Genomic DNA, 13,316 nt, shown 5'->3' with positions numbered 1-13,316 from the left:
AGAATAAAAGTCACTTAACACTCAGGCAATAGTAGAGCAGGTAGGGTGCTTGCCTTGCACACAGGTGACCTGGGTTCAATCCCTGGCAGCCTATAGTTTCCAAAACATTGCCAGGAATAACCCCTGAGTACCACCCCCAAGTCATTTAACACAATTGGGGCATTAATATAAAGGCATAAAGGGAATTTGGTGAACCGATAGAAACATGCTGAACATTTTATTTTTTATTTTATTTTATTTGCTTTTTGGGTCACACCTGGCAATGCACAGGGGTTACTCCTGGCTCATGCACTCAGGAATTACTGCTGGCGGTGCTCAGAGGACCATATGGGATGCTGGGAATCGAACCTGGGTTGGCCACGTGCAAGGCAAACGCCCTACCCGCTGTGCTATTGCTCCAGCCCCCCATGCTGAACATTTTAAAAATCAATTGTTTTTCCATTAGTAGAAAAAAAAATGCTTGAAAAGGAAATAGAAACATTAATGTTCTCTAGAATAAAAACTATGAAAAGTTGGGTATTATTTAAGCAACAGAAAGTATGAGTCAAAAAGGGAGAGATAAGATTAAAGTACAAAAGAAAAACGAAACAAACAAAAAAAAACAAAGCAGAACTAGCCTAAAGGGAGCCCATATACTATATTAATGTATGGAAAAATTCAGTATCATAACGTTTGTATTTTCAGGGGGGACTGAGCTAACAAGCACATACAGTAAAATTAATTTATGAGGACAAGATCTCTGAACCCTTGGCTGGATAGGGACAGATTCAGTCCCCACCCTCACAAAGGTCCCATGCTCCAGCCACCTACATCCAGATCCCATCCCTGCCAGAGGAAAAAACCCAATTTCTAGACTGATCTCAGAGAGACGCTGGTGGCTGAATTACTCCAGGAAGGCCCAGCCATCACCTAGCTAAGATTTCTGGACCCTAGGCTGGATGGGGGATGTGAGCAGACGGAATTCCCAACCTGCCAAAGGCCCAGTGGTACACCTACATTCGGCTCCCATCTCTGGCAGAAAAATGTCCCAGCTTCAGGACTGATCTCGGAGAAGCCACAGAGACACCTACAGCTGATCATCCCAGCTCCGAGCCTCTGAAGTGTGCGGCCACATACTCGGCCATACAACACCCTCCAAACTTCATAGAGTGGACAGCCAGGAGAAACAAGAAAGCTAAGTGGAAAAATCAAGTAGAAGCTCACTAAGCTCAATAAGTGAAAACAATAACACAGAAGACCCAACTCGCACCTAACAGCTGGGTAAGTCCTCAGGCCGTGACTTTAGAATACAATTACGAGATAAATTTTGTAATGAGCAATATAAAGTAACTGAACTAGTGCCTGCTAAGAAAGCAGGCATGTGAGGTGGATGGGATGACAAACAAGGGACATCAGTGGAGAAAAGGGCACTGGTGGTGGGACTGGTGTTGGAATATTGAATACCTGAAAAAACTGTAACGTGAACAACTTTGTAAACCATGGTGCGTAAATAAAATTTAAAAAATAAGACTGAGTGGATATAATTGTCATTTATAGGTTGCATATTTTATGTCACTTGTATCACTTGTAGTCCCGTTGATCTTCGATTTGCTCAAGCGGGAGCCAGTAACGTCTCCATTTGTCCCTGTTGTGAGCTAGTGCAGCCCAATGATATCTGCTTGCTCCAGGAACAGGAAGAGCCTCAAACCATTCATTCAGGGATTTGATGAGGAAATCTGACCATCTAGTTGGTGGGCAGCCACAAGGTCTTCTGATGTCCTGTGGAATCCAGTCGGTAACAGCTCTAGTCCATCAGTCGTCTCTGAATCGCATTACATGACCAGCCCATCTGATTTTTGATGCCTTGGCAAATGAGACAGCATCCCTGATTTTTGACCGCCAATGGAGGTCAGAACTCCGGATTCCTTCTCTGACTTGAGTGAGACATGATATTCCCAGCATAGCTCTTTCGATTCCTCTTTGGGATACCCTAATAGCATTCTCATCCTGTTTGTGTAGGGCCCAGGTCTTTGAGGCATATGTCAGTGCAGGAAGAATGGTGGAATCGAAAAGATGTGCCTGGAGTCGGAGGTTCTTCATTCTCTTAACCACTTCTTCAACGCTCTTGAATGCATTCCACGCTGCTCTCTTCCTCCTGTGCAGTTCTGGCACCAAGTCGTTCCTCATGTTGATTTCTCGACCCAGAGAAATCATAGCTGCTACATTCGGAGATGTTCATTCCATTGAGAGCAAATAGAGCTTCAGGGACCAGTTCGTTTTTCATGAACATCGTCTTGTTGAGATTCAGCTGCAATCCGATCTTTTCACACTCATGGTCGAAGTCGGTCAGCATTTGCGCAGCTTGGCTAATGTTTGGTGTTATGAGAACGATGTCATCAGCGAAGCGGAGGTGGTGTAATTGCCGACCGTCTATCTTCATTCCCATTCCTTCCCATTTCAGTTGTTGCATGATGTTCTCGAGGGCGGCACTGAAGAGACATCCACTACCCAGCCACCGCCACGCTCCAGGCTGCTCTTCGGACACTTAGGCTGAACCTCACGCACAGTGAAGCCCCACAAAGCCAGGTAAGCAGAACTTTGCGACCTTGAACTCTAGGTTCAACGAGACCTAGAAACAAGATCCTCTGTCTGCCTCCTCCAATCTCCGGCATCTGAGGGAGGGATAAAACCCAGATGTCCCACCCTACCCAAGCCTCACTGGCTCACCCCCATATTTTATGTCTATGTAAATATGTGCATATATATATATTTTGAATAATGATGAATTCAAAGCCTCATGACATAAGACAAAATTGCAGAGAGCCATGTATTGATAAATATATTAACAGATGAGGAAGTAAAAAGTCATATGCAATATGTTACTATCAATAATACGTTCTTTGTGTTGGTTATATATCACTGTATCACTGTCGCTGTCATCCCTTGCTCATCGACTTGCTCGAGCGGGCACCAGTAACGTCTCCACTGTGAGACTTGTTACTTTTTTTGGCATATTGAATACACCACGAGTAGCTTGGCAGGCTCTGCCATGCGGATGGGATACTCTTGGTAGCTTGCCAGGCTCTCCAAGAGGGGCAGAGGAATCAAACCCTGGTTGGCCATGTGCAAGGCAAACGACCTACCTGCTGTGCTATCGCTTTGGCTCATTGGTTATATTTATGTGTCAAAATAGAAATTATATTAAAATATATTATTATGGACATTTTCCTAAAACATGCAAATCCCTATGTAAATAGAATACTTCAGTCATTTTAGGTGGAAAGAACTCAGTGTAATGTGAAAAATTATACATAAATTATACATGGTCCCCTAAGCCTACCAAAAGCCATTCCTGAGCACAGAACCAGGAATAAGTCTTGAGCACTGCTTGGTGTGGCCACCCCCGCAAAATAAAAAAGAAATCTAGGGGGTTGAGAGAGTGTACAGCAGGTGGGTTCTAATCTTGGCACCCACTTGGTTCCTCGACTTGAGCACTGCCAGAAGTGACCCTTGAGCATCAAGCCAAGACAATAGAAAGCCCTGGGCAATGCCAGTTGTGGCCCCAAAGAAAAAGAAAGAAAGAAAGAAAGAAAGAAAGAAAGAAAGAAAGAAAGAAAGAAAGAAAGAAAGAAAGAAAGAAAGAAAGAAAAGAAAGAAAGAAAGAAGTAGGGGGCAAAATCTCTTTTCTGTGCTCTTTCTTTTAGGAACTTCCAACTGTCATTGAGGCATTGGTAAAACTGTCATTGAGGCGTTGGTAAGCAGGAGGTGACTTTGGTGAAGGGAAGTTAAGTATGATTTTTGCCACTCCTTTTTTTTTTTAATTGGTGAATCACCGTGAGGTACAGTTACAGACTTACAAACTTCCGTGCTTACATTTCAGTCATACAATGGTCAAGTATCCATCCCTCCACCAGTGCCCATTTTCCACCACCAATGGTTCCAGCATTTCTCCCACCACCCCCACCCCATTCCCCCTTCCCCCACCCCTCCTCTGTGGCAGGGCATTCCCTTTTGCTCTCTCTCTCTCCTTTTGGGTGTTGTGGCTTGCAATAGAGGTATTGAGTGGTCATCATGTTCGGTCTATAGTCTGCTTTCAGGGTGCATCTCTCATCCCGAGCGGATCCTCCTAGCACCATTTACTTGGTGATCCCTTCTATAACTGAACAGCCCTTTCCCTCAGTACATGAGGCCAGCTTCTAGGCTGTGGAGTAATCCTCCCAGTACTTATCTTTAATAATCTTGCTTGTTAGTCTCCTATTCTGTTACTTTACATTCCACAAATGAGTGCAATTTTTCTATGTTGGTCCCTCTCTTTCTGAGTTATTTCACTTAACATGATACTTTTCATGTTGATCCATCTATTTGCAAATTTCATGACTTCCTCTTTTCTAACAGCTGCATAGTATTCCACTGTGTAGATGTACCAGAGTTTCTTAGCCAGTCATCTGTTCTCGGGCACTTGGGATTTTTCCAGATTCTTTGCCACTCCTTTTCAAATAATTTTGGAGACTTCCTATTAGACTCTGTTTTCTTTGAGAATAAGGAACCTGTATTTTCATAACTAATAGATTTCCTGATAACTTGTGGTGGGTAAAAGAAATAGCTGTGTGTGTGTGTGTGTGTGTGTGTGTGTGTGTGTGTGAGAGAGAGAGAGAGAGAGAGAGAGAGAGAGAGAGAGAGAGAGAGAAGATAGTTTTTGTTGAAATTTATTTAGAAAGATGTGAGGGCAGAGAAAGAGAAGTAAGTGTTCCAGGGTCCTGATAACTCGTGGTGAGTAAAGGAAACAGCAGTGTGTGTGTGTGTGTGTGTGTGTGTGTGTGTGTGTGTTAATATAGTTTTTATTGACATTTATTTAGAAAGATGTGAGGGTAGAGGAAGAGAAGTGTTCCAGGCTTCTACAGAGTGGAAATGAGCAGGCAAGGAAACAGGTAAGTATGCAAGATACAGTTTACTGTATAAAATTTTCTTTTAGCGGACGACCAGGGTTCAATCCCCTATACCTCCTTGGGTCCCCTGAGCACCGCCAGGAGTGATTCCTGAGTCAGAGTCAGGAGTAACCCCTGAGCATAGCTAGATGTGGCCCAAACACAAAAACAAAAGGAAATAAAAATCTTTCCTCTGATAGCGCCTGAGAGATAGTACAGGAGGTAGGGCACTGTCCCGTCCCGGGGAACCGGATAACGGGGTTCATGAGGAGAGGGTGCGAGAGTGATAGGGAGAGGGGAGACAAACACACACATACACACACACACACATACACACAGAGAGAGGTGAGCAAAAGCAAAAGCTACTTTATTGTAACTCCACGGCACTTATGTACGCTTAGGTTTCAATCTACTTGTGTCATGGTCCATGATGTACTATTTAACTCTGGCCCTCCACTGTTTTACGTTGCGAATATAATTATTTGTAAAATCATACAAAAATTGAGTGCTTTTTATTTTAATTTTTTTTTTTTTTTTTGCTTTTTGGGTCACACCCAGCGATGCTCAGGAATTACTCCTGGCAGTGCTTGGGGGACTATATGGGATGCCGGGGATCGAACCCGGGTCGGTCGCGTGCAAGGCAAACGCCCTACCCGCTGTGCTATCGCTCCGGCCCCAATTGAGTACTTTTTAATTTCTGTTTTTTTCCCATAGCATTCTTCGAATCCATATTAAAGCATGATAGCAGTTTCCTTTATTTTTAAAGATTAAATCGTATTTTATTTATATATGTGTTGTTTTGGTTTAGCAATCCATGGACAATTTTGTTTGTCATATCTCACTGTTTAAGCATACATTCTTCATTTTAGGAGAAGATAGAACGTCAGAAAACACGTATCCACTCAGACTTTGAGGATATTCGTACTTTTCTGCATGAAGAAGAGATGTCTCTTATAATGAAACTGGAGAAAGAAAAATACCAGACTCTGAAGAGTTTGCAGGAAAATAAAGCCAACCTGGAAAAGCAAAGCCTGGAACTCAAGAACCACATCGTGGAACTAGAGAAGAAATGTCAGAGTTCAGCCCAGAATTTGCTGCAGGTGAGGGTGTGTACTTGATGGAAAGAATGGAGGCATTTGCTTCAGAGCTGCTAAGAGGAGAATGCTGAGGAATACAAGAAGATTGACACCAGTATGGGGGAACAGGAAGCAGAATTTTTCCTATACATATCAATATCTCCAGGGTCCTTCTACTAGTCTCTAGCGTGTCTTTATATAAAGCAAAAAATTTCACCACCTTTGTGTTTGTATGGTGGACTCCTAGGATAGGTGGAGACATGAGATAATTTTGCAATCATTTGTCTGTCTCTGTCCCATGGGCACAGAACTCTGTGTTGACTGTCAAACTATTGCCTGAATAAACTGTTTTAGGTAAGAGATGAAGCAAAGTTTACAGAATGAGTGATAAACTTTCCCCTGATATTCACACACAAAATAAAACAAAAATACTTGCTCTAGGAGCTCTATGGGGCCTTCTTTCTACTGCACGAAGAATCCAGCCTATTGATATAAATAGCTGGAGATAATTATTCTAGAACCATATATATGCACATGCATACATGCATATATGTATATATATGTATATATATATATATTCAGAGGTTTCTCTGGGGCTAAGAATGTCATATAATTGCTCAAATAATATGCAATAGCTGCTCTCATCACATTAATGGACCAGTATCAGGGGCTCTCTATAGATTAACCACTAGGGACCTCTGTAATAAGTAATCTCTAACATGAGCTCATGTTAGAAGGAAATTTGGTCACTAAAAGCAAGAGACACCCTGTACATCTTCTTGTACTTTTTTCCCACGTAACCCACAACTGATGTGGTTGCAGACACAATTGTTCCCCACAGGCCTCAGCAATGAAGACAACAGACTTAGAGACTGATAAACATACTATCATGTTGACTATCCCAGGGAACTGGAGCAGAATCATCCTACTTCAGAATTGATCAATTTCTAATAGTGGAATCACCCTACTTATTTGGAAGGCGGGTTTATTAGGAGTATGACCATGTGTCAAGTCCCACAAAATATTCATGGTTCCCATACTCACTGTCTACCTTTGTTTTTCTATAGATGTGAAAAATACCTCTAGCAGGTAAGTGCTAGATGAACACAGAGTAAAGGAGTATGACTGAATTGAGCTGAATACTCCCTTCAGTTCCAGAAAAGAGGTCACTGGTCTATGCTTATTTTAGGAGTTCTGCTGTGAAGTTACAATTACTAAGGACCGTCTCTTTGGAGGTTCATACTGAATGCACTGTTTCTGAGCGTTACTTTGATGTGAAGAAAATGTCCAAGGACTCTTAAGGTATTTGAAGTCAAGAATCCCTAACTGCTACACAGGGAAGAATCAAAAGCAATAACTAAGATTGGTACATGTCTCTGGACAATTGCAAAGGGTAATTAATATCCATGAAGTCATTATACTCTGTATGCTCCAGTGCTGAGACAGAAACATAGCATATTGGTTATTTTCTACAGATGCTTCAAATTCATGCTCTCCCTTTTATTATATCACACAAGCCAAATAGTTCCCTCAGTTCTTTATATGAAAAATGAAAATAAACATTTCCCACTCCGGGAGATTTTTTTGAAAATTAAGTATATCATCACATGTAAATACTTAGAACACACTCTCAACGATCATGAAATCCCGTTAATCGTAGATTTCTTGAGCGGGCTCAGTAACCTCTCCATTCGTCCTTTCCCTGAAATCTTAGAAGTCTCTCTCGACTTGGCCCTCCCAAGGATGTTGCACTGGAGGCTCTTTCAGGGTCAGGGTAATGAGATCCAGCTTGTTACTGGCTTTAGCATATGAATACACCATAGGAAGCTTGCAAGGCTGTCCCATGTGGGCAGGAAACTCTCAGAAGCTTGCCAGTTTCTCCCAGAGGGAGAAGGAGGTTATAAGATATCAATTCTGGGAGCTTGCTTTTAAGTCTCTGGATGTTGACCGTTGATGGGATTACACACACCTGGGTTCCTCTGCCAGTACCTTCATGCGTGAGGCCTGTCCAAACGTGTGGAGAGGGGCCTCGAGCATGGTTGTGGCTAGGTTCTGGTGGTCTTCGGCCACCGGGAGCTCTGCTCGGGGCGGGGAGAGAAGCTGGAGCCCATCCCCTCCGAGGGGCCCCAGGGAAAACAGCCAGGCATGGGGTCAAGAGACTCTCTTTACTGTTCATTTTTTATTTTATGCATTTCCCAATTAAATGTATGACAAGTAGATGAGAATTTTGAACTATGATCCAAATGGTTCTAGGAACTTGATCCAAAGAATATAGTAAGTCCTAGAGTTGTTAAGAGACATAAACCTGACAAATCATATCAGAAATGAATTGGAAGAAACTGCAACAGTTAATGCAAAAATAAAAACAGGTCATATGAGATTGCTTTGAAAAGCTACATGCTAGTTAATTGAAGAATCTAGAACGTGATAAATTTCTAGAGTTGTGTAACCTCCAAAAACTGGGTCAAGAGGAAGTAGACAATCTCAATAGGCATATTTATATTCCAGAAGAGAGACAGTAATCAAAAACTCTCCAAGAAAAAAAATCCCTGATCCAGAATGGTTCTCTACTAAGTTTTCTAAACGTTAAGAGAGAATCTATTAACCATCCTTCTCAAGCATTTACAGAAAGCAGAAGAAATAGGAATCTTCCCATACAGTTCCAATGAGACCAACATAACCTTGATTCTAAAAGGAGACAGAACCTCTAAGAAAACAAAAGACTAATATCACTGATGAATATAGAAGCAAGAATCCTCAATATAGTTCTATCAAGTTCAATATGTTACATTTAATGAATCACACACCATGAGAACATCATGAAGTTCATCCTAAGGTGGCAAGATGTGATAACCATATTAATAAAAGTGAAAATTAAAACAATATGATCATTGGTATAGATGTAGACAAAGAATTCAGTAATATTTGTGATTTAACATTGATAATCATCTATGATTTTTTTAAAAAACGACAAAATAGGGATTTAAAAAACTTACCTCAAAATAGTAAAAGATGTTGCAACAAACCGAGAGACAACATTATCCTTATCCAGAATCAGGCACAAGACGTTTACTCTCACTGTTATTATTAAATATGATATTGGAAATTATAGCCAGAATAATAAGATAAAAGAGAGAAACTAGGGACTAGAGCAATAGCACAGAGGGTAGAGCGTTTGCCTTGCACGTGGCTGACCCGGGTTCGATCCCCAGCATCTCATAAGTCCCCTGAGGACCACCAGGGGTAATTCCTGAGTGCAGAGCCAGGAGTGACCCCTGTGCATCGCTGGTGTGAGCCAAAAAGAAAAAAACACAGAGAGAGAAACTAAAGAATTTAAACTGCTAATGAAGAAGTCAAACTCATATTTTCCCAGATGACATGACTATGCATTTAGAAATTTCTAAAGATGCCACCAAAACCCAGTAAATCTTTACAGTAAAGTGACAGGATATAAAAATCAAGATTGCATTATTATAGGTAAACAATGATGGGTAAGGGAAAGTAATTTTTTAAAACCTATTTGTGACTATGACAAAAACCCCTCAAGTATCTAGAAATCAACTTAAGAAAGGAGGAGTGATATTTATTTAGTGAAAACTTTAAATAACTATTGAAAGAAAGACAGGGGATAGGTGAAAATTCTATGTTCATAAATTGGAAGAATCAATATTGTTAACATGATTACCCTGCCCAAAGCATTTTAGAGATTCAGTGACATCCCCACTAAAAATTTGTTGGAATTCCTCAAGGACACAGAACAAAAATTTCTGAAATACCTGAAAATGATAAAAATCCAACAATAGTCAAAGAAATGCTGAAAAAAATGAAATTGTTAAATTTCCAGACTTTAAAATATACTACACAGCTATAGTAATCAAACCAGCAAAGAATTGGGGACTAAAAAGGGACTCACAAAACAATGGAATAGAATTTAGAACCCAGAGTTAATCCCTCAAATGTATGGACAATTCATTCATGAAAAGTGTCTAAGTGCATGAAGTGGAGGAAGGAAATTCTTCAACAAGTGGTGTTGGAAAAACTGACTAACCTCATGCAAAAAATAAAACTAGACCCACCGTACACAAAGCATAATTCAAAATGGATGAAAGACCTTGATATCAAGACTCTATCCATAAAAATCCAATGAAGAAGACATAAACAGAACACTTCACAATATTGATGGACTGTATTCTAGTCCAACCCTCATAAAAAGGTGTGAAAACTAAGAATAGAATTTCCATATGACCCAGAAATTCTCTCCTGGGCACCTATACCAAGAATGCTAAAACATTGATATACATGACTATGTTCATTGAAACATTATTCACAACATCGAAGACCTGGAAAGAACCCAACAAATGAATGGATCTTAAAATTGTGGAATATACACACAATAGAATATCACTTAGTTAAGGGAAATGACAAAATAATATTGCTTGCTACAAGCTGGATGGAGTTAGATGGTATTCTGAATAAAGTGAGTCTGAAGGAAAAACACAATCACTAAATGACATTATTCACATGTGAAATATAAAGGAAATAAAGCAAGGGATTAGGCAGTCTTTGACAGAAATGAACTCTGAGATAGTGTCAATAGAACAGTAATTTGTAATTAACAAATCTGGGGATAGAGAGAGAATCTACTTCACCATTCCCACTGACACTGGTGGTGAGAATGGTGAAGTAGTATTGAAAGTATTAATAAAATGGAAATTGTTAAAACTATGTTACTAACTTTTTGAAATTTTTTAAGAACTATAATTAAAACCAAGTTTTATCAAATCCCAAACTCATGCTGTAGATTTTCTTAACTATTGCCTGTTATAATTCCATAATATCCTAACTACAATGATAAAGTTCAAAAATTTCTGAGAACTGAATGAATTTTATATCTTGTTTGTCAAAAAATAAAATTTAACCCAAAATAAATTGGTGACTATTATTTGCTGCATATATACATATTAATGAGCTCTCAAATCATATACGTCTTGGAGAGCCCAGCAAGCTATCAAGAGTATCCTGCCTGCACGGGCAGAGCCTGGCAAGCTACCCATGGCATATTCAATATGCCAAAAACAGTAACTATGGGTCTCATTCCCCTGACCCTGAATGAGCCTCCAATCCTTGGGAAAGATGAGTAAGGAGAGGCTGCTAAAATCTCAAGGCTGGGAGGAATAGAGACGTTACTGGTTCCCGCTCGAGTAAATCGACGAACAATAGGATGACAGAGACAGTAACATTGTTCCATATATTTTTGTATTGCTCTGTGATTTACGAATTTTTACATCCTGATGTATTTGAAAATAAATTTAATTTTATATTAATTAATTTTGTTTGAGGCCACACCCTGCTCAGGGTTTCCTCCTGGCTCTGCTCTCAAGAATTGGTAAGGCACAAATTGTTTGTTTGTTTGTTTTAACCCATTGGCCCTGAAGTTTCTTCTTTGATTTCCCCTGATTTAAGAATCTTACTAGGGACCAGAGAGATAATACAGGGGTTCAAGCATTTTCATTCTATGAGGGAGACCATCATCAATCCCTGGCACTCCATAGGGCCCCGGCTGAGCAACACCAAGACTGAATCCTGAGCACAAAGCCAGGAGTAAGCCTTGAGCACAGCTAGGTGTGCCCCACCGCCCAGAACAAAAATGAAATAAAAATAAAAAAATTCAAACTTCAAGGGCTCAGTGGCTTAAAGCACATTCCTAACACGTGTGAGGCTGTTAGCTCAAATGTCAAATTTCAGCAGCTCTCTCCTTTGGATTTCTTTTTATCACTTCCCAGACATCGTTTTTTAAGACCAAAGGGACTAAGCTGGCATGACATCATGCAAAGCAAGCATCATGGTCAGAAAAGCCCCGGATGATGACTCAGCAACTTAAAGTCACATCTACGGCAAGAGGAAAGTTTTATTTTTACTTTTATTTTATTAAACTTTTTATTAAATCACCATGTGGAAAGTTACAAAGTTCTCAGGTTTATGTCTCAGTTATACAATATTCAAACACCCATCCCTTCACCAGTGCCCATATTCCACCACCAAAAACCCCAATATACCCCCGCCCCCACCCCCTACCCCCTACTGTATTACTAATGAATTTCACTTCATTTTCTCTTTACCTTGATTACATTCCATATTTCACTATAAAACTCACTATAGTTGTTGGAGTTCCACCCAAGAGAGACAGACCTACTACCAAGGAAGCATTTGATAATTAGTTTTACATTGCTGGAAATGAAGAAATATGTAGCCCCACTGCTACAAGTACATAACTCTTCTCTCTTTTTTTTTTCCTTTTTCCTTTTTTTTTTCCGTCATCCCCCTTCCCACGCCTCATAGTATGGTGTATGCCACGCCGCGTCGGCCAGCGTGGGGCTTTTGCTTAGTTCACAGTCCAGAGAGGTGACTGCTACATTAATAACCTTCAATATTTCAACAAAAACTAACTGTTATTATTTGGAGTTTCCCCCTCAAGCCAGGCCTGTTCAAAAGGAACCATTTCACATTACTGACAATTATAAATGTTATAATTTTTATATATATGCCAGCCCCAGCCCGAGACTTCCCAAGTGTCCCAAGAGAAAAGTTTTAAAAAGGAAGCTTTACAGACACAAGAAACAAAAAGAAAACAATGGCCGAAGTCTGAGAATTTGGGGGCTGGCTGGAGAGAGAGAGAGAGTACACAGGGAGGAGGCTTGCTTTGCCTGATGCCGACCCCGCTTCTGTCCCTGGCACCATGTATGGTCCCCTGAGCTCTGGGGAAATCTGCCTTGTCTGGAGAAGTGATAAAAAGAATCCAGCATTTCCAGCTGACCAGAGAATGGTGGTGATGGTAGGAAAAGGCTCATCCAGTTCCTGAGGTCCACATTGTAGTCTTTGCCTTTGACATTCAAAATACACTCAAGCTGATCTGTGGGAGGGCCCGAGTGATAGTAGAGTGGGTAGAGTACTTGCTCCGCACGTAGCCAACCGTAGTTTGATTCCTCGCTGCCCAGACGATCCCCTGAGCCCGGCCAGGAGAGATTCTTGAGTTCAGAAGCAGTGGAAATCCCTGAGCAGTCAGGTGTGGCACAAAAACAAAACCAAAACAGAACAACAACTCTGATCTGATGATACTCAGGACTTCTAGACCCTCTCTGAATTTATTTTAGCAAGTTACAAAAGCCCTTCCAGAGAGCACTCAGGATTCAGGATTTGTTATCAGAGACTCAGTATGGAAAACTATGAGAAATAAAATATGACTTTATTTTATATGAAATAAAATAAAATATGGTCTAAAGAAAAACCAAGGGGTCTTGAAACTCCATGCAAGATAGGCTATAGCTACCAACTTTGT

The sequence above is a fragment of the Sorex araneus genome, chromosome 2 (assembly GCF_027595985.1).
Source record: "Sorex araneus isolate mSorAra2 chromosome 2, mSorAra2.pri, whole genome shotgun sequence".
Lineage (NCBI taxonomy): Eukaryota > Metazoa > Chordata > Mammalia > Eulipotyphla > Soricidae > Sorex > Sorex araneus.
The sequence above is the reverse complement of the archived record's forward strand: the minus strand, read 5'-3'. Positions refer to the sequence as shown.